Genomic DNA, 25,779 nt, shown 5'->3' on the forward strand with positions numbered 1-25,779 from the left:
TGGAAAGAATACACTGCGGATATATATGTGTTAGGAGAAAACCCAAGAGAAATAGATATGGGAGTGGAAGAAGAGTACGAAGTTCATGACGATCAAAAAAGGTACAGTATATTAAAAAGTGAAATAAAGGAGGCAATTAAAATGATGAGAAATGGAAAAGCTGAGGGATATAATGCATACCAATTTAACTATTCAAAGCACTAGGAGAAACTGGAGAATTGTTATTACTAGATTTATGGAATGAGATACTAGAAGGAAAATGGCCGGAGGACTTCCAGGACACAATAATGGTACCAACAGAAAAGAAATACAAAAATTTGGAAGAACATAGAATGATTAACCTAATATCACTGACAGCTAAGGTACTATTAAGGGTTCTAAATAAGATATATAAGAAATTGGATGGCAGTATTGAGGAAGAATAGTATGAGTTAGAAGAGGTGCAGGAACAAGGAATACTATAGGACTGCTATGAGTAATAGGTGAGAGATACACGGAAAGGAGATGGGGAGTGTATGTTACATTTGTTGTTCTAGAAAAGGCGTTTGACAGAGTTAATGAAATAAATTACTGCTAATTTTGGAAAAGAAGGGAGTTAACTGGAAAGAGAGGCATCTAATAAGAGCTGTACTATAATCAGACAATAAAAGTGATGGTAGGAGACAAAATGACAGGAAGAATAGGGATTGGAAGATAAGTGAGGCAGGGATGCTGCATGTCACCAACGCTGTGTATCTGTTCATCAGGAAGAAATAATCGAATGGGAAAAGAGGAATAAAGATCGGGAGAAGAAGAATAGAAAGTATACATTTTGCTGATGACATGGTGCTACTAGCATAGAGCCCAAGTAAACTAAATGAAACGCTTGATGACTTAAATGAAGCTTGCGAAAGTCAGGGTATGAGAATCAACTAAAACAAGACAAAATTTATAGTATTAGGTGGAGAAGAGGAGGATTGAGATTAAGATAGGAAATGAAGTTTTAAAGCAGGTAAAGAAATTTCAACTTTATAACTGATAACCTGACTTGTACAGTAGAAATTAAAACAATATGAAGAAGTAAGAAGATATTTAATAAGAATGGAAGACTGCTGTGGGAAAGTTAAACTTGGCATTAAGTAAGAGATTAATGAAATGTTTTATTTGGAGTGTGATGCTCTTTGTAGCTGAAACATGGACGATGAGAAAGGCAAACGGAAAACAAATTGAGGCTTCAGAGATGTGGGTGTAGTGCAGAATCATAAATGTCAGATTGTAAGACCATGCAACAAAAGAGGAAATATTAAGGAGAATTGAAGAGAACAGGAAAATGCTAAATGCAATTGAATATACGAAAAGCAACTGGCTAGGACATCGTATGAGAAGAAGATTTTAATTAGTGGATGCAACAGAAGGCTTGGTGGATGGAATGGAAGGAAAGGAAAAGGAAGGAAAAGATTTCAAATGATGGATGGGATTATCGAAATATGCGGAAACAAAGTTGTTTAGCAAAGGATAGAACAAGGTGGAGAGCAGCAGCCGTGACAGGACCTGCCCTAATGGCAGAACACTATGAATGAATGAAGCTACCAATAATGAAAGCTTTATACATTATATACGTCAATCTAGGTATTATTAGTGTGGTCTAATGAAAAAGATTTTTATACAAAATTTATTTACTTATGTAATAAATAATGTGGGAATATACCAGAAAAATAAAATTAATTTCTAATTTCCAAACGACCGTGCAACAATGAATACAAAAAATGTTTGTGAAATATAAAGTCTGAGTTTGATTTTCTTAAACCTGAAAAGCTTACACGCAGAATTCAAAGGAAACGTTAGGGATTACAATCAGCTAATAGAAGATCTTTCTAATAGCTGGAGTCATCTAGTTACCACCATCTCTGTTTAATCTAGTTCTAGACTAAGAAGTATGTCAGTCCGAGAAGTAGCTGTTATAATCCCTGAAGTAACTTTTAATATTTTTCCATATGGTGAGGATGTATTCTCAGTGGGAAGGGATGAGCATAACATAAGGGAATGTTGTTTTGAGGAAAGTAGCTGGATTAGCAAAACTAACGATAAATGTGGTCAAGACAAAGCATATAAATAAAGTATCAAAAAGCACAGTATTCAAAACATTCCACTTGGTGCAGGAGGTTTTGAAGTATTAAAATTTTAAATAGCTGTGTTTTATAACACAATGTATATTTCAATTTTATAAATATACATGTAGAAAATATATAAACATATATGTATATATTTTAAGTAAACAAGAAAATAAAAAGGCAGTTTTATAAATCTTCAGTTTTTAGATAAGAGTGCTTTCTGAAAATTTGTTTAAGAATTTTTTCAACATTATTTTCTGATTAAGTATCGCATTCTAATTAGGAATCGCATTTGAGTAAAATTATCTTTGTCCAGCCCCTTCTGATATCAAGCACCACCTTAAAATTTTTGCCAACCAAAAACACATTTCTAAAACCATTTAACAAGACCAATCGGAAGATAGCATCGAAATACAATCCATTTTGTGCTTTACAACAAATTCTGTTAATTCTGTTTTATAACATCACAAGAAAGTTAAGGATATAAGTTTTAATTTAATGTTTGTAAATAAAATTAAAAAATAAATAAACATTACCAGACAATGACTTTTTTTCGGCCTACTTTGTATTCCAAATAGAGAATATCTTTAATGATTAGAGTAGAATAAGTTGCATACATACGTAAGAATAATTTCATTAGTAATGAATAAGTTGCATACATACCTAACCATAGTGGTTGCTCTCTGCAAAGCAGTTCCCCAGCTTTCAACAAAATCATATCCTTTTAGTTTACTATACTGGATAACATCATTTGCCAAATAAAAGAGAGATAGCCGTTGTTCTATTTTAACTAAAAAAAAAAAAATTGTTAGTTTAGTATAACAGAATTCCATTTAAAAGGAATAATATGGAATAATGTTTGGGCTAATAAATGGAAATTTTGGAAAATAAAATAAAAATTGAATTTCATATTGAATACATACATTCTTTATCAAAAAAGTTACATTACACAATAATAAAAATAATTAAATACAAAAACAAAATTATACATTAAATTCTATACTAAACTCATGTATAACTCCTAACATCTAATCACTACATTCATGTCTCTAATAGAGAGAAAAGTGCTTTGCAAAATTTTTTAATTGCTGTTGGATTACAGGTTATAGGTACCTGGCATAGCTGTAAGAAAAAATGATAACTCTTTCCTTACTTTGCTTAAATCTGGGAGCAGATTGTTCTGATTTAACAGCTAATAATTAAACTCTGATGGTAATATTTTTAAATTTAGCTTTGTTTCAACATTAAATTAGCTGATCTTTTAAAAATTCCTTATGATTTCTTAAAAATGTATTCTGTAAAAAATTGCTGCCTCAATAACAGCTACAATGTTTCTCTATATAAAGTCAACTTTCTAATGTTATAATGCATTCTCATCTAGCTAACCATCTGGAACTATTTAAAAATTATTGTAGTTACAATTAAGCGTTATCTTACAAAACTGATCCTGTAAATAGAACTTTCTTTTGCTTGGCTGAAAGAACCAAAGTAAAAGTGCTTCATTTCATTGCTCATATTCAGCCTGTTTTTTATCTAACATTTCAATTGATTGCTTATTTTGTTTAATAAGGAATTATTATCATTTAATTTCATCCATCTAAACTGTGAAAAATCCTGATACTTGAATTGGCAACATCTTTTGAAACATTTTTACTACCCGTTTCTCCAATAGCTTCAATTATTTCCTTAATTGAAAAACACAAGCTTTTTTTTGGCCATAATCACTATTTACTTCAAACCGCAAAAATAAACTAAGAGTACAGCAACATGAAACAAAAAAAAGCATTTATTGCAATAACTGATATATTAAATGGGGTTACTAAATTTAATTTCTTTGTTAACAATAAATGGATTTATTATTTATTCTCTGTAAGCCAAAATACACACAAAATGTAAATAATAAAAAATAGTAGGAATTATAATCAAAAAATGACAAAACTTAACTGCAAATTAAAAACTTTAAAAATTTCACACTATTAACTTATAAACAAAACATTTTAAATAAAAATTATTAATAGTAAACGAATGGATAAAAAGATGTGACATCCTGACCCCCATAGCGGAAAACACCCTCCATGTGGCAGTTTCAGTAGCCACACCACCCTCTCTGTACCTAGCTCTTATGGGCTTTACCGTAGGGTATCTTCAGAACCTCGGAAAAAGGCATCTCTCAACCTTGTTCTTGTCTCAGTCAGGATACCACCAATGACAACACCGCATTTGATATTACCATCGATGTACTACTAGGAAATGAACTTATTAGGAAAATGGAAATGAACTTATTATTAATAAACAAAACACATCTATGTAGTTTTTAACAAGACTAACTGTCATGAAGAAACTGTAATTAAAAACGCAACTACCTACTTGGTAAGTTAGAATTTGAGTACAACATGCAACCATAATACAAAACAAAAAGTAAAATGAACTCAAAAATAAAACTACATAAACAAAACACTACAAAAACATCAAACCTCATAACACCAGAACAACAAATTCACAACACAGGAAAGACCAAGCGGAACCCTAAATTTCCTCGGCAAATCATTCTCTTGTCAGGTACCTGATAAAGTTTTCAACAATTACCCATTTGGTCAAATTTTTTCAATTCTCACAGAGATCTAATGTTGACCTGATAATGTCAAGCCAACAAATAGTTTCCATGTGCAAAAGTTCATATTTCACACATTTTTAAATTACATAGTATGCGTCATCTAGTTGTCCACAATCTGGACACACTCCTGAATCCAGCAGGCCAAAACGCTGGAGTGTGACTCAGAAGGCGTCATGACCAGAAAGAAATTGCATCATATACTTGTTAGGGTGGACCCAAGGGACGCCCTACAAACCAACAACGTCTGGGAAGAGATCATGCGTATAACGCCCACCCGCTGCCTCATTCCATCTGGCCTGCCATAAAGCATTACCATACTGTTCTATTTGCAAATTTTTTCTGACGTCAATTCACCTGACTTCTTAGCAACACAATGTTGCTGCTTTTCTGACAAAACTAAATCTATCGGTCTCACACCTGCAATCACCAAGATTGCCCTCCATGAAATAGTATGGTAATCTCCCGTTACCAATAATAATATAAGACATTGAGCTATTAATAATATATCCTGATAGTTTTTAAATTTTAGTCTATGCGTCCAAACAGGTGCCGCATATAGCATCATAATTTCCTCGCAAAAACACCTTATACAGGATACTCATATTCTTAAAATAAGGACCCCAATCAAGATTGACCACTCATCAAATACCAAAGAAGGCACGACAGGCTTTCTCCACAAGACGTAATTAAGGTGCTTCTTGAACTGCAATTTCTTGTCAAGAAACACCTCAAGGTACTTTTGAACTTGAACATACTTAATACGAAGACCTGACATCAAACACGAACACTGATGCCTCATTGCCAAACAATCTTTAAGAAGCATCATCATGGTCTTCTCCGGGCTGAACATCATCTTATGTTGATGACCCCCACAACTCAAGTACCCTGCATGCTTGGGTGGCTCGGAACTCAACCTCCCTCTGCAAGGTTCCTTCGACCAGCAGGAGCCCATTGTCAGCACAATGAGACACCCGCCAGGCAATCTCAGCCACAGAAGGGAATCAAACTATACCACCCACAGTATTCAGATCCAAATAAAAGTAACTACCTTTACTTGGATTTGAACCTTAGAACTCTTGACTTCGAAATCAGGTGATTTGCGATGACAAGTTCACCACTAGACCAATCCGGTGGGTTAGCACATAGACTTGAATTAATCAAGTAACTGCACATCATTAAACTGCTGCTGAATCAGACAGCAAAAGTAGTAATAAAAAAAGAAGTACAGTCTTCTAGAAGACTATGAATATTGGATGAAAATGGATAAATTTTGTACTATGAAAACTGGATGAAGTTATTGATAGTCTTATCCTATCAATGACTTCATCCAAATTATATTATACTGAAATTCTTATAAAAGCAAAGCTAAATCACTGAAAATAAAATAAAAATATCATTTATTTTTTACCTATCAATATAAATCATGCTGGCTTAACTGTCCAGTGTCCTTCTAAAAACAATTCTTATGTTTGTTTGACCTTGAAGGGAATATCAGTTCCCTTTTGAAAAAACAATTTGAAACAATTCGAAAAAACATTTAGTATGAACATTTTTTAAAACTTTATTTGATTTAATTCTCATACTATAGAATCTTTTACTAAAATATTACATAAATTCCATTGCTGGTTATATATTTTATTAAAGATAAAGTATATAACCAACAAATAAATGACCAACTGTTCCAGCAGGATGAGAGAAGAAACAGATATATTTTGTAATTTTAAAAAAGTTACAGCATAAATTCTTTAAATTTCTACTTGTTTGAATTTTCATATCTTGTAATTTTTCACTAGATTATATCCTGAGATATTAAATTAAAAGGCTATTTTGTCACGAGTGTAACCACAGAACATTTTTTTTTTACTGAAATGTTTTACTAACATGCCTCCTGAACATGATATTAAAAAAACTTTTTTTCTAGAGCACAAATGAATTCATTATAAAAAGGAAGTGGCCTACTTGTAAACGGTTCAAATCAAGACAATGCTTAAGATATCAATTTAAAAATTACTGTCTGGTTAAAATAAAAATTCATTCGGCAAGCTAAAATCAGTTTTATCATAATTTAATGTAAACAGCAAAAATTAATGGAGTAATAAAACTGAATTAATGGAGTAACATGATACTGAATACAAATTAAAACATGGGGCTCTTGCTTCAGTTTTGTAAGAAACGCAAAGGTAACATAGTAATAAAAAAACCTCTTCTTAGCAACTTACAAATAAACTTTATCCTGAATATAATAATAGTAGTTGTTATAAAAAAATTATGCCTCTCACTTATCTAAAGATGAAAAACAATAAAATATTTTATTAAACCTTTGATACCTTAAGAACTTTGATTTTCAATTTTGAGAAATTAATTGCTAAAATAAAATTTACGATATTTTCTAAATTTCATTCGTAGAAACCAAATAATTATCTCTTAAACATGATTTAGTCAGCACCTCAAAATAATATAAAATAAATATTCAGCCAGCTATTTATACACATGGCTAAAAAAAAAAAATTTGCCTCAATTCTAACTTAATTAGTATGAGTTATATGGGTAAATCTTCACATAAAATCTTCCTCAAAGTTCACACTATTAGCAAAAACTGATGGTAAAAGAATTATTCAGATCAGCCAAGCAATTTCTAAATTTCAAGTAAACATCTGTGCAACAGTAAACATGCCGGTATTCTATTCAGACTTATCCATAAATGATGATGTCCTCATGACCCATTCATACTGTTTTTTCAATACTATTACAGTATTTGTTTCTCCACATGGTTACAGTTTGCTTAGGTGTATCACCTACGCAAACTATAACACAACATAATAGGAGATTCTGATCTAATTAAAACAAAACAAATCATTAAGATGTACACAAAAAGTTACTTAATTATACAAGCTTAATTATTTATCATTCATTCATCATTTAACATTAAAATAGTAAACACAATTAATTAAGAATATTAAGCAAAAATAATCCAGCACATTTAATTGTTAAACACATCTATTTTGGTAATATATATTATTATTATTATTATTATTATTATTATTAATAGTATTAATTGTTTTTGTTACTTTATGTATTTCTTTATTCAATTCAAAACATAAGAATGATTGTTTTTTGTCAATTGTTCCAGAGTAAAAAATATACTTCTAATAAACTGTACATTGCACAATATTACTCAGTATATACATTACATTATTATTATTATAATACAATACATTATTTACTTTTTACTGTTTATATTATTTATCTTGATCATTAACTTTTTTCTTAGCTCTTTAATGACTTATCATTCATTTATCCATTTATAAAATATAATGCTTTTGTAGTTAGAAATAAACTTACATTTAAAAGTGATTAGCAGTAACTGCAAATGACACATAAGTGGAATAATAATTATATTTTTACAACTTATTTTTTATTGAAAACAAACTAAATTTATTTTAATATAACATTCCTTTCCCTTTGTCCACTCAACGCAATGTAATGTAATGTGTTTGTTTACGACAACTCTTGGATAGTCACAAATGGGTTGCAAGGTCCCATCCTCATCCACCAGTGCAACTACCTTCCTACTCAATTAATACTATCATGCTACTCAAGTACTTGTTTATTCTGCTAAGTTGAATGATGAAGATGCTGATTTTAAAGTCGCAAATTAGTATGGCAAAATTAATTCTAAAATACAATTATATCTATCCTTTCATAAGTAAACATTTAAACAGGGCAGCATTTGTAGCAACTGAAGCATTTGAAATAGATGAAGAAAAATTTTCTCATCCTGTTATTGAGGTTAGCCATAAAAGTAATGAAAATAATATGACAATTTAAAAAATGCTATACCAAAATAAACTTCTGAAATGGTATATTATTATTTAATTATTGATCCACACTAATTTTATCTTTAATATGCATTAGATGAGTGGAAACAGTTGATGTTAAGTATAAAAAAAAAAAAAAAATAGACAATTTTATAGGTATAAAAGAAGTCTTATTTTTTAAAAAAGAATGTAAGCCTCCAGTAACAACCTCAATGATAGGGATTGAAAGTTTTGTGGCGGAAACTAACTGACAAGGTATTGTGCTTTAACCTTTGTTACTGACCAGTATTACAGATGAGATATGTAAAGAAGTACAGAAGAAAATAAAAACATTGAGACTGTTTTTTTGGAAGGAGAAGAGGATACAGTCCAAAATTGCTTAATTGGTTAGAAAAAACAAAAAAAGGGGAGATGTAAATAAATAACCAAAAAGAAAAACAAAACAAGGAATGAACAAAACAGAAGGGGCAATTTGTAAATATAAGTATTGGAAAATGTTAAAACAAAAAATGTTGGGAATTTTTTTTCTTTAAAGAATTTCATAACAAAGATGGACCGCTGAATGTGAAAATAGGAGGAGAAAAGATTATGGAGGTAGAAGAATTTTGTTATTTGGGAAGTAAAATTACTAAAGATGGACGAAGCAGGAGCGATATAAAATGCCGAATAGCACAAGCTAAACGAGCCTTCAGTAAGAAATATAATTTGTTTACATCAAAAATTAATTTAAATGTCAGGAAAAGATTTTTGAAAGTGTATGTTTGGAGTGTCGCTTTATATGGAAGTGAAACTTGGACAATCGGAGTATCTGAGAAGAAAACATTAGAAGCTTTTGAAATGTGGTGCTATAGGATAATGTTAAAAATCAGATGGGTGGATAAAGTGACAAATGAAGAGGTATTGCGGCAAATAGATGAAGAAAGAAGCATTTGGAAAAATATAGTTAAAAGAAGTGAACGAAGTGACTTATAGGCCACATACTAAGGCATCCTGGAATAGTCGCTTTAATATTGGAAGGACAGGTAGAAGGGAAAAATTGTGTAGGCAGGCCACGTTTGGAGTATGTAAAACAAATTGTTGGGGATGTAGGATGTAGAGGGTATACTGAAATGAAACGACTAGCACTAGATAGGGAATCTTGGAGAGCTGCATCAAACCAGTCAAATGACTGAAGACAAAAAAAAAAAAAAAAAAAAAAAGAAAAGAATTTCAACATCATTTCCCTACTATAGGTAAGCCTCTTCCAAGTTTCTCCACTTTCTTCTATCCAGCATTACTCTTATCAAGTTTTCTCCTCCAATGTTTACAATATTGTACTCTATCTTCTTCCTAACCTATCAGCATTTCCTTTATGTGAATACCAATTCCACTACAATCTTAGTTCATCTCTCATACTTACAACAAGCTCCACATAGTGCAAACTACAATTTGTTTGTTTTACAAAAACAAATTGTTGTAAGAATTTTTTTTCTTACTTATCTCAAAAAATTATTCTTAATGACTATTTTTATTCTAAGTCTCAATTTTATTCCCAACACTCCTTTTTCCATCCTTCTCTTTAATTGCCTCAAAATTTCCCCTATTTCTTTAATCAGTATTTACGTTTCAGAGTAAACATCATTACTGAGAAAATACACTGGTTAAAATACAATGGTTAATGGGACTTAGTTATTTTTAGAATAAAAGTACTTGATGGATAGTAAGATCAATCAGGAAATTAATAGCAAAGTGCAGACAGCAATATAACTTTATCAAAAATTTATAAGTTTTAATAAAGGTGCATGAATTTAATATTTTAATATTAAAGTTTTAATATTCATGAATTGCTATGACTCTTAACATATAGTTTAAAGAGAAGACAGTACAATGTAGGCAACCGAGATGGTTTTTAAGAAGGTTGATGGGAAATATGTGAAGATCGATAAGGAAATGCTGTAACAAAAGCATATAAACAATGAAGAGCATTAGCATAGCATACTGAACAGGGCAAACTAAAGAAATTTGGATATACACAAAGAAAGCAAAGTAGAAGAGCAACAAAATAAATCTTAACTTAACCATACTTTATCGTACCAAAAAAAAAATTAGAGGAAGAGAAAATAAAAGCTGAGTAGACAGTATAATGGAAGAACCATGAAAATTACTTAAGTGGAGAAAGTTTTCAATGAAGAATGATTCAGGAATAGAATTAAGAGGAGGTCAATGTTTTGCAGACCAATAGCTAATTGTATAAAGAGAAAGGAAAATGATGACGAGTTTTATATAATTTTCTCACAAATTCAAAGTTTTGATAAAACTATAGTAAATTTTAGCTTTTTTGTTCTTCCTAGGAGAATAAATTTATTAAAATTAAGCAAAAATTCATAAGTTAACTTTTTTCCCAATTTATTTCTTAATTAATAGAATTTTAATCAGTGGATCAATATTTCCAGTATTATTCCAAGGGATATCAATATATGCGAGCTACATCATAATAAGTGAAATATATGAATCAGTAAGGGATGTTATTACTAGGAAGAACATGAGATAAAAGATGTCTACTGCCACCTTAGTATAACACCAATAGTAACAGGAAAAATAATGAGAAGAACTAAACTATCTAATGTACAGCAGATATTATGTGTAAGCAAGCATAAAAACTTGATACAAAAGGTCTCATGATAACAAACTGATTTATCATGATGTCTAGGTTGGGATAGGATTAATCAAATGGAGGCTCATGAACTCTTCAATTCTGCTGTGGCCAATAGAAATAAGAATCTATTCCAACCAATTCTGTACAAATGTCTTCTACATATCAGTGTCAACAGTTCACACTTACAAAATTCATTTCTGAAGCAGTGTGCTTCAGCTCTTATCAGAGCTTCTGTGCAGTTCCTTTGACGTAGTTTTGCATACATTAATGGCATATTCATAAATACTAATAAATACTTAATTTGAAAAGTAAAAAATATAAAAAATGCACATAACAACAGAAAATATATTACATTAACATACACCTACATTCACACAGAATTTTCAAAAAATTTTAGAAAGGCTACTGTGTTCTTTTCATAGGCAAAATACACATTATGTTTAACACTCACAAAACATAAGTTTATAAAAATAGCATTCTACAGGGGTATATAAATTAAAACTGCAATAACAGCAGTAAATACTAAACTGAGCAGATAGAAACAAGATACTAAATGAATAAAGATGACAAACATCAAATATCTCTATTTACTGAATATTAGAGGTTTTATAACCACTTTAACACGGGTGCTACTAACAACAGTGACACTTGCAAAATGTAACACAACTGATGTAAGAGCAAATAGTTTCAAAAAGATCTTTCGGAAATACAACCCCAATTATTAAGCAATTGAGTTGAATTTCATACTTGATAATTTTTTTTTTTAAATTAACTACTTTTCATCATTTTAATCAAAGACAATAGAGTCTGGGAATAAAGTTTCCTAGCAATAAAGGAAAAAGATGCAAGAGGCCAACACCTTAGTGCAGACAGCATAATATATGATAAAAGAAATGTGAAACCATATTAATTTACATGGTGTTTCTTTCAAAAACTTGAAATTTAAATAATCAAACAACTATTATTTTGCAAGTTTTTAAGTCTACTTTATTGTTTTCTGTGTGCATTTTATGAGGTGTGGTTCAAAAGTAAGAGCCAATTGGTAACAAAATGAATACAGTTGAAACAATGAAAAATATATTGATAGTTTAAAATGCTTACATATTTACTTTATTTTTTTACATAATCACAATTTCATTCTAAACACTTTTGATATTATGAGAAACAAGATTCTTCAAACCTACTATGTAAAATCGACCACCTGGAATTGTAGCCTCTTTGCACAGAAATTTTCAACTCTTCATTTTCCTTAAGTCTTTGAGATGCAAGCCAGTTTTTGAGGTGTATAAAATGGTAGTCACTGAATGTGAGATCAGGATTAAAATGGAAATGATAAAAAATATCCCGTGTGAATTTTTGAATCGTTTCTGTTGTGCACGTAAGTTATCATGAAGAACAATTCCTGATCTCAGTATTCCCCATCAATGGTTTTGAATGGCATGACCCAGGTTAGAAAGCGTTTCACAATAGACTTGTGGTGCGATGGATGTTCCAGGTTCCATGAAATCAATCAACCATGAAGCACATCCTTTTGTTTTCAGAATACAGTTGCCATGATTTTCCTTTGAGACTGGATTTGTTTGAATTTTTTCAGTTTAGGTGAACTAAAATTACACCGCTGAATGGATTGTTGTTTTGTCTCAGCAATGACATATGAAGACCACGTTTCATCACCAGTGAAAGATACAGGACAAAGAATTTATCTTTCTCATGGTAAAGGCAGTCAAGAAAAGCACATGTAGATGATGTAATTCTGTGAGGTTTTGGAGAACTTATCAACATTTTCATTACCCATTGTGCACACAGTTTACGATAGCTTAGAGTGTCGGCCACGATTCTCAAAAATGTTGTCTTTAAAACTTCTGGAAATTCTATAGAAAGACTGCTAATTGTAAAGCAACAACTTTTCTCACTTTTGAATTCACACATTCAATAAGATCATCGGTCCTGAAATAGGCCTACCACTTCTCTGTTCATCGTGAATATTCGAACAGCCTTCCTTAAACTCATGACACAATCGCCTCACTTTTCCTTCACTCAATGCGGTAGACCTATATATTCACACAACCGACAGTGAATTTCAGCAGTATTACATTCTCTTGAATTTAGAAATCTAATCACTTCAACTGACAAAATTTGATATTACTGCACTCATTTTAACAGTGCAATTTTTTAATGAAAATTACATCATATCATATTATAAAATTTAATACTAAGCAATAACAATAACGGCAAGCAAATAAAAATTATCTAAATCCTATGCATGACTGTATAATTTTATATTAAAAAAATATTTCATTCAAGATACCCGGGAAAACCTCTGGCAAACAAGAGGAGATCTCACCAAAACTATTTTTTATCATAAAAATCAATGCATTGGTCATTCATTAGGCATGAACACACATGCGCACACCAGCTTAAATGAGAACTTCCACCCTTTTTTGAATTGGTTAGCAACTGTAAGTTAGTAAACTTAAAAAAATCATTTGTACAGAATAATTTTCACATCTGCACAGATCAAAAAATTTAGTCCTTCCTCCAATGATGAAATTAAAAAAAATATTTATAATCAGACCGAGACTAACAAGCAACAAATTAAATACTGAGAAATTAAAAATTAGTCCTTTAGGTCAACTGTAAAACTTTTGGATGATCTTATTGATGCTTTTAATCAATGAGATCTTGATGCAACTTACAAAATTTTGAGAATGTTTTAGTTTTAAGGTAAAAACTATTCTAACGTTATTCTTAGAAACATATGCTTGTACAAAGATCTGTAAATGGAAATATCAGTGAACAGTACTGATACCGTTCTCAGGAGCCAATAAGTGTAAATTGGGCCCTGAAGGTAAAGAACAACACTGTGGATAGTATTATAATGTTTGTAGGGTGGCCTAATTTAATAGGATTCTTCATGCAAGGTGCAGTAAAAATGATTAATCATCTAGACATATAAATTTGGCTTCTGGCTGTGGAGTCTCTATTAATCTGTTGTTATCCAATCATTGGGAAACCAAAAGATTGTTTCTTAATCATTGTTTTTTGTTTCCTAATCATTGGGAAACTTCTATTAGCCAAAACTAGACAGGGAAAGAAAACAAATTTTAATATTCAAGTTCTGTATTTTGTTTTTTTTTTTTGTAATTACATAGATGCATGTTTAGAATTTGGTCAAAAAGTGTAATCACATTGTAACATAATTGAACATTATGAAATACCTCAACATATAAAAACACAATTATATACTAAGTGAATAGACACTATCCAACGCACTTTTTAAATAAGTTTTTACCTAATTAAAAATCCACTAACAGTAACATCAGATGACATCAGGATGAGAACAACAGCACTAGTCAGAGAGGTTGGTTGCAAAGATGTATGAAATCATTTTGAGGTAAGTTTTTAAAAAGATTTTGCAACAAAATTTTGTGCTATGAGAGTTTATATTTTTAAATTAATATTGTGGAGAGAATTATCTTCGATCTGTGTGGGAGAGTGGTAGCATCATGTGTTCATCTGGGGATCTCTGGTTCTAATCCTCATCAGATGGCATTTTTTATATGCTACAAAATTCCATTTACATACTCTCAAATACAAGCTTCAAAGCTTCTGTAGTGAATTAGTTCATAAAGGCAAAAAAAAAAAAAAAAAAAATATAGCAGAGAATGTTGTATCTCTATGTATATTATTTTACATTTATTTTTTTTATGGAAATAAATACTCCTATAATTACAGGCTTTACATGTTAATGTTAAAATGCACATCTAATGTCCTTTCCTAATAAAAATTAACACAGGATGTTTATCATTTTTCTTCAATATTCTACACACACTGTAGCAAAATTTTTATCTACATTAGATTTTCTAATCACTTAGTGACACAAATATGATAGAATTAAAAATATTTCATAATGTACACTTTTAAAAAATTCAAGAAGATTGATATCTTGTTTCCTTTTGAAAAGTATCAACTCATTCTAATCTAATATTTTACAAAAAAAAAGAAGGTTTTTAAATAATAAATAAATAAAACAAGTTTTAACTCACTTCCCACTGTGATACATTATGAATGATGAGACCAATCTTCATCAAATTTTCACATGCAAACTTCATATACACTACCACAGCATACATAAATCTCAACTAAGTTGATCAATACAGTGTTCCAGGACATATCTACCAAACCTCTGGAACTGATTCAGGACACCAAAAAAAGCAAAAAAGTTCATATTGATGAAGTCCTATTCTGCTTTGATTTCCGTTTGTGATTTTCAACAAAATAATAATTATTTCTCAGGTAAACCTACTTTAATTAAATCTGACAAATCTTCGACTAGTATCTTATTCTAAAAAATAAAAAATTGTTAACTTCACCTTCAAAAATTTCAAAATGGCGGCCATTTAAATTTTGTTAATTTTCAATATCTTTGTAATTATTAGTCTGATCAAACTTTTTACTTATTACAAAATTTATTAAACAATTTATTTTGAACAATATGAGACCTCATTTGTAAAATTCTGTTGACAAACAATCGAGCTATTGCAGACAATTATCCTGGCAATAAGCTTGCGTACCATAATGCAAGCTAATTTTTTTCCCTGTTTTTATTTCTTCCACTAAATATAATAAAAATTATTAATAACAAATAATAATAGTAAATTAATAAAAATTAGATTTGCAAAACTTAATTAAATAGGTTTACATGTTCCTGAGAAATAAATTTTTTGTTGAAAATCACAAAATAGCTTCCAGAAGGAAAACAAAGCAAAATAGGGTTTACGTTGATATGAACGTTTTTGCTCATTTTGGTGTCTGAATCAGTTCCTGAAGTTTGGAAAATACATCCCAGAACACCCGTGTATATACAGGTGTCCCATAAGGAAACTGATATACTTCACAGCTGTATTCCTCTCATCAAAATAATGAATAGACATAAACATAAGTCCAGAAACGCTTCATTAGCAAGTTACGGCTAGCGAAAAAGTTTGCCCACAATTTAGCTCCCCTAGTGAAATGAGGTTGTACTGAAATTGTAAAGGTTGTACTGACATTGATTGAGAGGCAAAATTAATGGTTTTTGAACTAAAAAATTGAATGAAACAGGTTCCAGAACTGTATCTCCAGTAGTTTTCACAATATCCAAAGTAAAACTGAAAAATTTGTTGTCCGGAAACTGTATTTTTCAGTTTGCAATATAAGTTTGTTAAATGCCTAATAAATATGTAAAATTTATTAACAAAACTTGTAAAGAATTTAATTCTAAAAATAATGATGCAAATAAGTCTAATAAAATACAAATTTTACTAAAGAAGTAACAGAAAACAGAACAAAAAAATAAATGAAATGACTTATTCTGGAAAATTTTCCAATCCATTTGTTTGTTTAAAAAAGAAAATTAATAATAAACAAACACAGTACAGTATTTAGTTAATTACTTACAAAACAATTAAAAAACATTCTACAAAAACATGATTTCAAGAATACTATATTACTTGATGTACTTTAAGTTTATTGAAAACCTAAAGTTGGCAACACTATTCTTTTCAGAAACAAAATTTGAATTGAAGTTATTATACAGCTGTTCAATTAACTTATTATTAATCATAACTAGTCTCTTATCTGTGATTTGTGTATTTTTGATGATTTGTATGTATTTACAAAGTATTCATGCATTTTTAAAAAGTGAAATGCCGTTAAAATTTTCAAATCAATACTATGCAGATATTTTTTTTTTGTTTACGGTTTTACTAATAGATAGTCAGGCTGCAAAACATGAATGTGAACAAAGATTTCTGAATAGAAGAATACCTACTCACAAAATATTTTCCTTAGTTTTCAATAACTTACAAACTGATGGATCTTTTCCAACGGTTGCTTGTTCCATTAAATATCCTATATTTGAACAAGAAAATGTCATTTAAATGATACAGCACAGTCCTCAACTCAGCACTCACCTAATTTCAAATCAAACAGGCTTATCGTGCAGTACAATCTGGAGAACACTAAAGAAAGAGAACTTTTATCCTCATTGTGTGTAAACAGTTCAAAATCTTCAACCGGTTGACAGTGAATTAAGATTAAATTTTTGTTGATGGGTAAAGAAAATCAAAATATTGCTCGTTACATTTTATTCACAGATGAATCTATTTTTACAAGAAACGGAATACAAAATTTGAATAGTCACAGGTGATCAACTAAAATTCTGAATTCAATGAAAGTCAAACTTTCAAACCCGATTTTTAATAAATTTACAATGTGGTATAATTAGGGACCAGTTAATTCGACCATTTATTTTTCAAAATCGCCTTTCTGGTATTGTGTACAAAGATTTTTTTACAAAATCAATTGCCAGTTCTGCTAGAAGATATACCTCTTAAAAAAAGGCAGCAAATGTTATTCCAACATGATGGTGCACCACCTCATTATTCACAAGATGTTAGACAGCATTTAAAGTTTTCTGGGCAGATAGATTGGTTGAGGTGGACTAATTAATTGGCCTCCTACGTCTCCAGTTTAAATCCCTCTGTCTACTATTACCTTTGCAATCATTTAAAGGAACTTGTTTACACAGAAAAAGTTAATTCCAAATAATTATTGGACCAAATTTTAAAAACTTATAAACATCTTAAGAACGACCATGATACTATTAGAAAAGCTTCCTTTGATGTTATACATTGCACTAGAGAATTACCATAAACTATCAAGGAGATCATTTGAACAATATCTGCAAGGAATGAAAATTAAATTTGAAAAGATAAAACAAAATTAAATACAATAATTTTTTTTCTGTGTCAGTAATTTCCTTTATTTTTTGTTCTGTTTTTTCTTCAGTAAAATTTGACTATTTAAAATATTTACTTCATTATTATTGTACTTATTTTATTTTTTTAATTAAATTCTCCACAAATTTTGTTAAAAAATTTTACTTATTTGAAAGTCATTTAATGAAGTTATTGTATTGCAAACCTAAAAAAACTGAAATCATGAAAACACATAACCAAAACTACTGGAGATACAGTTATGAAACCTACTTTATTCGATTTTTCAGGTCAACATACGTAAGAAATCACTAATTTCGCCTCTCAATTAACATCCTAAACACTACAGTACAACCTAATTTCACTGCGGGAACTAAATTCTGGACGAAATATTTCCCGTAACTCGCTAATGAAGCATTTCGAGACCTATGTTTATGTGAACTTTTTTCATTATTTTGATGAGAGGAATACACCTGTGAAGTATGTCGGTCTCATCATGGGACACCCTCTATATATATATATATATTTACACGTTATGCAGACACTTTGGTAGTCCATTCTACATGTAAAAATAAGGAAAAAGTGCATATAACAATAGGTCCCGAAATGTTTCATTAACACGTTACTGCTGGCAAAAAATATCACTAAGATTTAATCTTCTCCAGTGAAATGACGCCATACAGAAATTCTTGTGACGCAAAAATGTAAACTAATTTGATGGTGTCAAATGAAATCCAATCTGAAAAAAATTAGTCTGAGAACTGTATAACTTCTGTAGTTTTTTAGAAAACTGGTGAAAAATGCACTTTTTTGACATTTGACTTGTAATAACTTGTTTAAATTGCCAATAAACATATAAAACTCTTTAATAAGATTTTTAGGAAATTTAATCCTAAACAGAATAGTATAAATAAAATATACAGAAAGCGAATGAAAGTAAAATTTAACTGAAAAATTATTTTTATCGAAACAGATTTATTTTTCAAAACTGGGAAAAAATAATAAAAAACAGAAATTTCTGGTATTCAAAATTAATAAAAGAAGTTTCAAAACAAAATATTTCATATGGGATAGTACTGGATCAACGATCATAATGGTGTATTTAAGTTAAAAAACCATGATTTTTTTTCAAATTAAATTATTAATTAAAATAATTGTTTTAGAGAATTTTTATTTCATAAGTTGGCAATACAATAACAGCTGTCCAACAATTATGTTTTGTTGAATTGTAATTGTGTTGTTATAAACAAAGATCGTGTCCTCACTTTTCTGATGAATGATCTGATTCCAGATGATACTGAGGTTGCTGAAACTTCTTACCACGTGTTCGCAGGGAAGTCGTAGGTTTTTGCTCAGAGAATTTGTCTTCTGAGATCACCGAGGCGGAAGTCCACCGAGTAATCTGTAGCTTGGCTAGGAATAAAGCCCCTGGAAATGATGGTATCACAGTGGAACTCCTTGTTCGCATGTTGGCAGTAATTCTTGGTCCCTTGACAAGGATTTTAATAGGATGCTTTTTGCTGAACATTTCCCAACATGTTGGAAACATGGTGAGTTGAAATTGCTCTTCAAAGTTGGCAACAAGGACCCCACTGTAAGTTCTTGTTACCGCCCTCTGATGCTCTTGCCTGTAGCAGGTAAGGTTTTTGAGGTCTTGTATCTCTGCATTAATAGTAGGTTGACTTTTAACCTTATGCTGATGGACTACCAGTATGGTTTTTGCCCTGGCAAGGGTACAGAGGATGCAATTCTTCAGGTAATGGATCTAACTTCATCCAAAGAGTGTAAGTATGTACTTGGTGTCTTTTTAGATACATCTGGGGCCTTCAATAACTTGTTGTGGCCCTCTGCCTTGTTTCAACTTCAGCAGCATGCGTGCATGCTAAATGAGATTAGGACTCTCTCGAGCTTCATGATGTCGGCTTGGAAGTAGGAAAGACCCTGTCAAAAGGTTGTCCACAGGGCAGTGTTTTAGGCCCACTCATCTGGGTTGTTGAGTTCAACTCCTCATGCGATTGCAGATGCCCAGTGGCTGCTGCATCGTGGCTTATGACGATGATGGGTTGCTGCTGGTTGAGGGCATTTCACGTGGCAAGATAGAACTCAGGGCGACACAGGCATTCAAAGTTCTCAGGTTGTGGAGTCTTCAACATAAAATAGTTTTCAGTGCAGAGAAAGCCACTATGTTTCTTAAAGGACTTCTAGCCGCGACTTGTCACCTACGTGTCGTGATGGATGACCTTCCGATTAGGTATGCCACCATTCAGATATATCTGGGTGTCATCCTTGAGAGAGGCTTCAATTCAAGGGGCACCTTCAGTTGTTGCAAGGAAGGCCACTGATGCCGCCTTTGGTGTTCGTAGTCACCCATCCCGATTGGGGGTTGAATTATTGTACAATGGATATTATTTACAAAGGTGTCTGTGAGGCTATAATGTATGTTACGCCCATCTGGGCTCATCATTTACAATTCCAATGTACATGGACATTTTATTGCAATTCCAACGTCTTCTATTGTTAGCTGTTGTCGGTGGCTATAGAACTGTCTTGAGAGGCAGTTTCTGTGATCGCCGGCATTAAACCCATTGATATTCTAGCTACGGAACGTAGCTAGGTTTAGGACCAAAATTTTGACTCTTGGCAAGCTAGTGGGACAATTCTTCTACTGATCGATACATGCATGGTACTTTTCCAAATATTAGGAATCTGCGAGCAATTAGGTGGGTCTCCCCCAATCAGTACACAACTCAATTCCTTTCAAGACATGGTGATTTTAGGAATAGTTTGACTAGGTTTGGTTTGATTGATACAGGCTTGTGCACAGATTGTTGGGTCGATGACACTGTGGACCATGTCCTTTATGTTTGTATAGTAGAGTAGCACCCAGCTGGCTAGGGACCGTCAGGGCAGCTGATTGGCTGGAGGTAGGCGTGTTGGCATCGAGCCACGATTAGATAGAAATTGTGGTGATTTATTATTGAATGTTAGCTGTCGGCAGAACAGCGACTGCACTGCTGAGGGTATGGTTACCATGCAGGCATGAGGTGTAGTGCTGTTTTGATGGCAGTTTTTGAATGAACAAAATCACTGTTGGCAGGATGGCGACTGCACTGCTGAGGGCATTGATTTCCATGCAGCCATGAGGTGTAGCAACATCTCAACGATGGTAGTAAGTGAAGTAAATGTCACGCGGGACTCTGCGATTGAGCTGAGAGGGAGTAGGAGATCTGTCCTCCTCTCCCTGGTAGACCAGACCGGAGTCCGTAAATTATCAAGTCAGGTTATGAACTGCAGTTGAGTTCACTACGGGAACTAGGACTAAATTTTCATTGTTGCAAACATTTTTGGTGGTATGTTATTTTTCAATTTGCCTTGAATCTATGAGACATTTACAAGTGACTCAGTAATGGTAGAACTAGGCGCAGGGTTTGTGTTTCTCGGTTAGCTAGTTCAGAGGGCAACGATGTAGGGCATTCAAGATGTCCGGACGAGACCTACAGCAAAGGCAAAAGCTAATTTAAAAATTACCAATGTAAATGTCTACCGGGGTATTTACATCGGTGGCATCCCAACGAGGCCTAGCTTATTAATATGAGATGTAAAAAGTTACAAGGTGAAAGATGACTCAGGGTTAGGAACAGGGGGAGGGTGACTGGAAGTGTCACAAGGCAGGTGATCTTCCCGTACGAGGTTGGGATGTTAGTACAAGTAGTAGCCAATGGCCATACCATGTTATATATACCGATTCTCATCTGTTAGTACAAGTAGACAGATGCATAACCATTTTGAATCTGGTTGGTTATTGAAATAATAATGCCATACTTATTTTCAAATGAAGAATATGCCAATATGGCATTTACTTATGGTGTGTGTGAAGGTAGTGCTACAGCCACTGATGAAGAATATCGGCAAAGTTATCCTAATCACAGGATTCTAAATCCAAGAACTATTAGTGCGGAATTTTGTATGTTATGAAAAACAGGAAGGATCTCTTCCAAGAAGTAATCGTATCCCTTATGACCGTTCTCTCCAGCATGATATTAATGTCGTTGGAAGCATTAGTGCTGCCGTTCAACGTAGTCCCGGTGTCATTGCATGACATATTTCTAACCGGTTGAGTTTCACAAACTAAAGTATGGAGGACACTTAAGAATAACAACCTTTATCTGGAATATAAAAAAAAAGTACATCTACATGCATGAGACCGTTCCCTTTGCTTGGCATTCTGCAATCGGTTAAATACTCATCGACAAATCTTCAATTACATTTTGTTTACCACTGAGTCACAGTTCACTCATGATAGCATAAACATGGGCAGAAGTGAACCCTCATGCAAACGTGGAATGTAACTTTCAACAGCGATTTACCATTAATGCATGGTGTGGGATTATTCATAATCAGTTGATTGAATCGTTTATTTTCCAAGGGTGCTTAACTGGTAAGGAGTACTTACAGTTTCTTCAAGAACAATTACAGCCATTACTTGAAGATGTTCCTCTTGCAGTTCAATGCTGGATATACTTCCAAGAAATGGCGCGTCTCCAAATTTCTCTCATATTGTTTCTGCCTACTTAAATCAGCAATTCCCAGATAAATAGATTGGATGAGACGGTTCACAATCCTGCCCACCCAGGTCACCAGATGTTACGTTGATGGATTTTTGTATATAGGGTTGGATGAAGTGTAATGTTTATAAGTTGAAAGTAAATACCTGAGAGGAGTTACTTGCCTGCATTACTAATGCTTTTGGGCTGTTAAAGAACAGTCCCAATGAACTAATAACAGCAACATGATCAATCCACAAACATACAGCAAAGTACATTAAAGAAAATGGAAACATTTTCAAAAATTTACTGTAAATTTTATTAATTTTTTACGTTAAAAATCATTTTCAAATTAAATTTAGCTTTGTATTGCTCAAAATAAAAGTTAATTTTATTTAAATGTTATTCACTTACTGTTTACTTTATTTATATTATTCTATTTACAATTAAATTTTCCTACAAGTTTTATTAAAGAGTTTTATCTCTTTATAGACAAATTAACAAGGTTATTACAAATCAAAGATAAAAAAGTGCATTTTCAACTCGCTATTTCACTGGTTTTCAAAAAAAAAAACCACAGAAGTTACAATTCTCAGACTCATTTTTTTCAATTTGTCAGACTGAATTTCATATGAAAACATCAAATTAGCTTACATTTTTGCATCCAAAGAATTTCTGTATGGCTTCATTTCACTGGAGGAAATGAAATCTGGGTGAAATTTTTCACCAGCCATAAGTTAACGAAGTGTTTCCGGACCAATGTACTTTTTTCTTTCTTTTTACTTGTAGAATGAGGTGCCAAATTATCAGCATAATGTGGTAAATCACACTAAATAAAAAAATATATATATAAGAAAACCATATTTTTAAAAACTGGTATTTTCATACTCCTACTTCAAAAAGTAAAGAAAATTCATTTTCAGCCCCCTCCACCCCATGCAATTGAAAATAGAACCGTACTTTTCTTCAAAAAGTTGGTAAAAAAGAGGGATAACTCTTGTTATCACTACTAAGAATTTTTTTTATTTCGGAAATTTCAAGAGCTTAATCTTTCAAAAATCATACATTTTATTGTTTAAACCTACATTAAAATGGTTATGCTTTCCAATTCCAATCACGTGCAAGGAAATAATTTTTGTAAATAAAACTAAATTCAGAAAACAAGAAGTTTTAAAATTAGTTTGCAGTTTGCAGTGATGGGATAGATAAAAATGCAAATTTATAAATAATTTAATAATTATTTAATTCATTAATGCTTAATCATAACATAATTATAACAATTTTAGTAACAAAGTATTGAACAGAAAAATTAGATCATTTATGGGTAAGTAAACAATGAGTCCCTGATATCAATTTAACTATTTAATGTAGATTAGAGATTATTGTTTATCTAATGAATCTGATAAAAATGGCAGTAATTTTTTATATTATTTTAATAATTGAAAAACCAATTAATCAAATAATAAATAAAAAATATATTAATGTTTTCATTAATAAACAGTAAATATATTATTGTCAAAAGAATACAATATGTTAATTATTTCATTGATTACTATTACTAATTACATATTAGTAATAATGTACTATCAAGAACACAAAATATTAATTTCCTTATCAAAAAGGAATTTTTGGATTTACAGGTGTCCATTTAGTTTTTCCATGATTATAAAACTCTATCACAAAAAACTATTACAGTTACAGCTGTGCAATTTGTGACAAAAGTAGGAAAGATTTACACAAAGTTTTTTTTTATATTAGTTAGAGGCAGAGTAGAGGGCAGTGATCAATTTTTGATAAAACGGTGTCAATCTAGGAGAAAGCACAATGTGTGTTGTGGTATCACTAGTCGAAATTACAGATTACTTTGTGGCAAAATTTTAGAAGGGCATACAGACGACCAGCACCTGATAGCAAGAGTATAGTTGTGTGGTATTCAAAGTTTAAGGAGAGTGAGAGTGTAGTCAACCTTAAAAAACAGGGGAGTGAAGAGAAAGTTGAGGTTGTGCAGCAAACATTTCTACATAGCCTTTCAAATCTACCCGTTACGCATCTCATGAACTAGGGATTCCCTGGTCAACAGTCCACAAGAAACTAAGGTTGCACGTGTATAATGTTCAGATACTGCAACATCTACAGTCAGATGATGGCCCTTGTCATGCTGCCTTTGTGACTGAGTTTTGCAACGGATTGATAATAACAATGAGTACCTGCAGCGTGTGTGTTATTCAAACAAGGCTACTTTCCACACTTCAGGGAAAGTAAACAGGCATAATGTGAGAAGAAAATTTGTACTTTACCAAGAAAAAAGTTAGAGAAATCCCCTAAAGTGAATGTGTGGTGCGGTTTGATGCACAACAGAATCATCGGTCCCTTCTTTTTCATTGAGCGATCAATAAATAACAGCTACCATTTACCTGGATATTCTGCAACACCTTTCTATAGCTCAACTAAATGACTTGCAGCTTAGGGTGGTTTTCCAACAGGATGGTGCACCACCACATTGGGGATTACTAGTTCGAGATTTTCTGAATGAATCATTTCATGAGAGATGAATTGGGCATGACGGTCCCACTCTCTGGCCACCACGATTACCAGATATAACTCCCTTAAACATTTTCCTCTGGGGTTATGTTGAAGACAGAGTCTATGCAACACCCGTACCTGATCTGGAGAGAGAGACTAACAGCTCTCCTGACTGGAGAGTTGTTAGTGGTACCGAAGAAATGTTGACCAACACATAGTGTTTGAAATTGATTATCAGTTGGACATTCTACAAGTGACAAAACATGCATATGTTGAAGTTTATTGACATGGTAAAAAAAACTTGATAATTTTTTCTTTCTTTAGCCACAAACCGCACACCTGTATCTGTAATAGTTTTTTTTTTGTAATCGTGGAATGATTTTATGGACATCCTGTACATTTTGGTCTTCATTATGTTAAATTTTTCAGTACAATTTTATCTCCCCATGTTGACATTTTTTTTCATTTTCTATTTCAACTACAGAATGGTGTATGTGTGCATGCGCGTGTGTATGTATCTTTTTAAATAAAAGTTACACATTTAGATTTTTGCAGTTGCATCATTGTAGAAAGTTTTATATCACTGCAAATATCTTATATGTATAAAATATAAAGAAATTTATTGTGACTAAGAAAGTACAAGCCCACCTGGTGAGATTCATGTACATACTAAAATTATATGTTGAGATTTATTGTATGGTACCATGCAATATATACTGTATAGTCAGTCCATTACTGTAATAATGGACTATTAATATGGACATTATTATAATAATGACCATAATAGAGGTACAAAA

The 25,779-nt window shown here is 31.8% G+C and overlaps 1 pseudogene; it reads right to left on the bottom strand.

The window, feature by feature from the left end:
• The window catches only part of LOC142317999 (uncharacterized), a 143,393-nt pseudogene that overhangs the window by 105,807 nt on the left and 11,807 nt on the right, over positions 1–25,779 (bottom strand).

This window comes from Lycorma delicatula, chromosome 1 (genome assembly GCF_047948215.1).
Source record: "Lycorma delicatula isolate Av1 chromosome 1, ASM4794821v1, whole genome shotgun sequence".
NCBI classification, from domain to species: domain Eukaryota; kingdom Metazoa; phylum Arthropoda; class Insecta; order Hemiptera; family Fulgoridae; genus Lycorma; species Lycorma delicatula.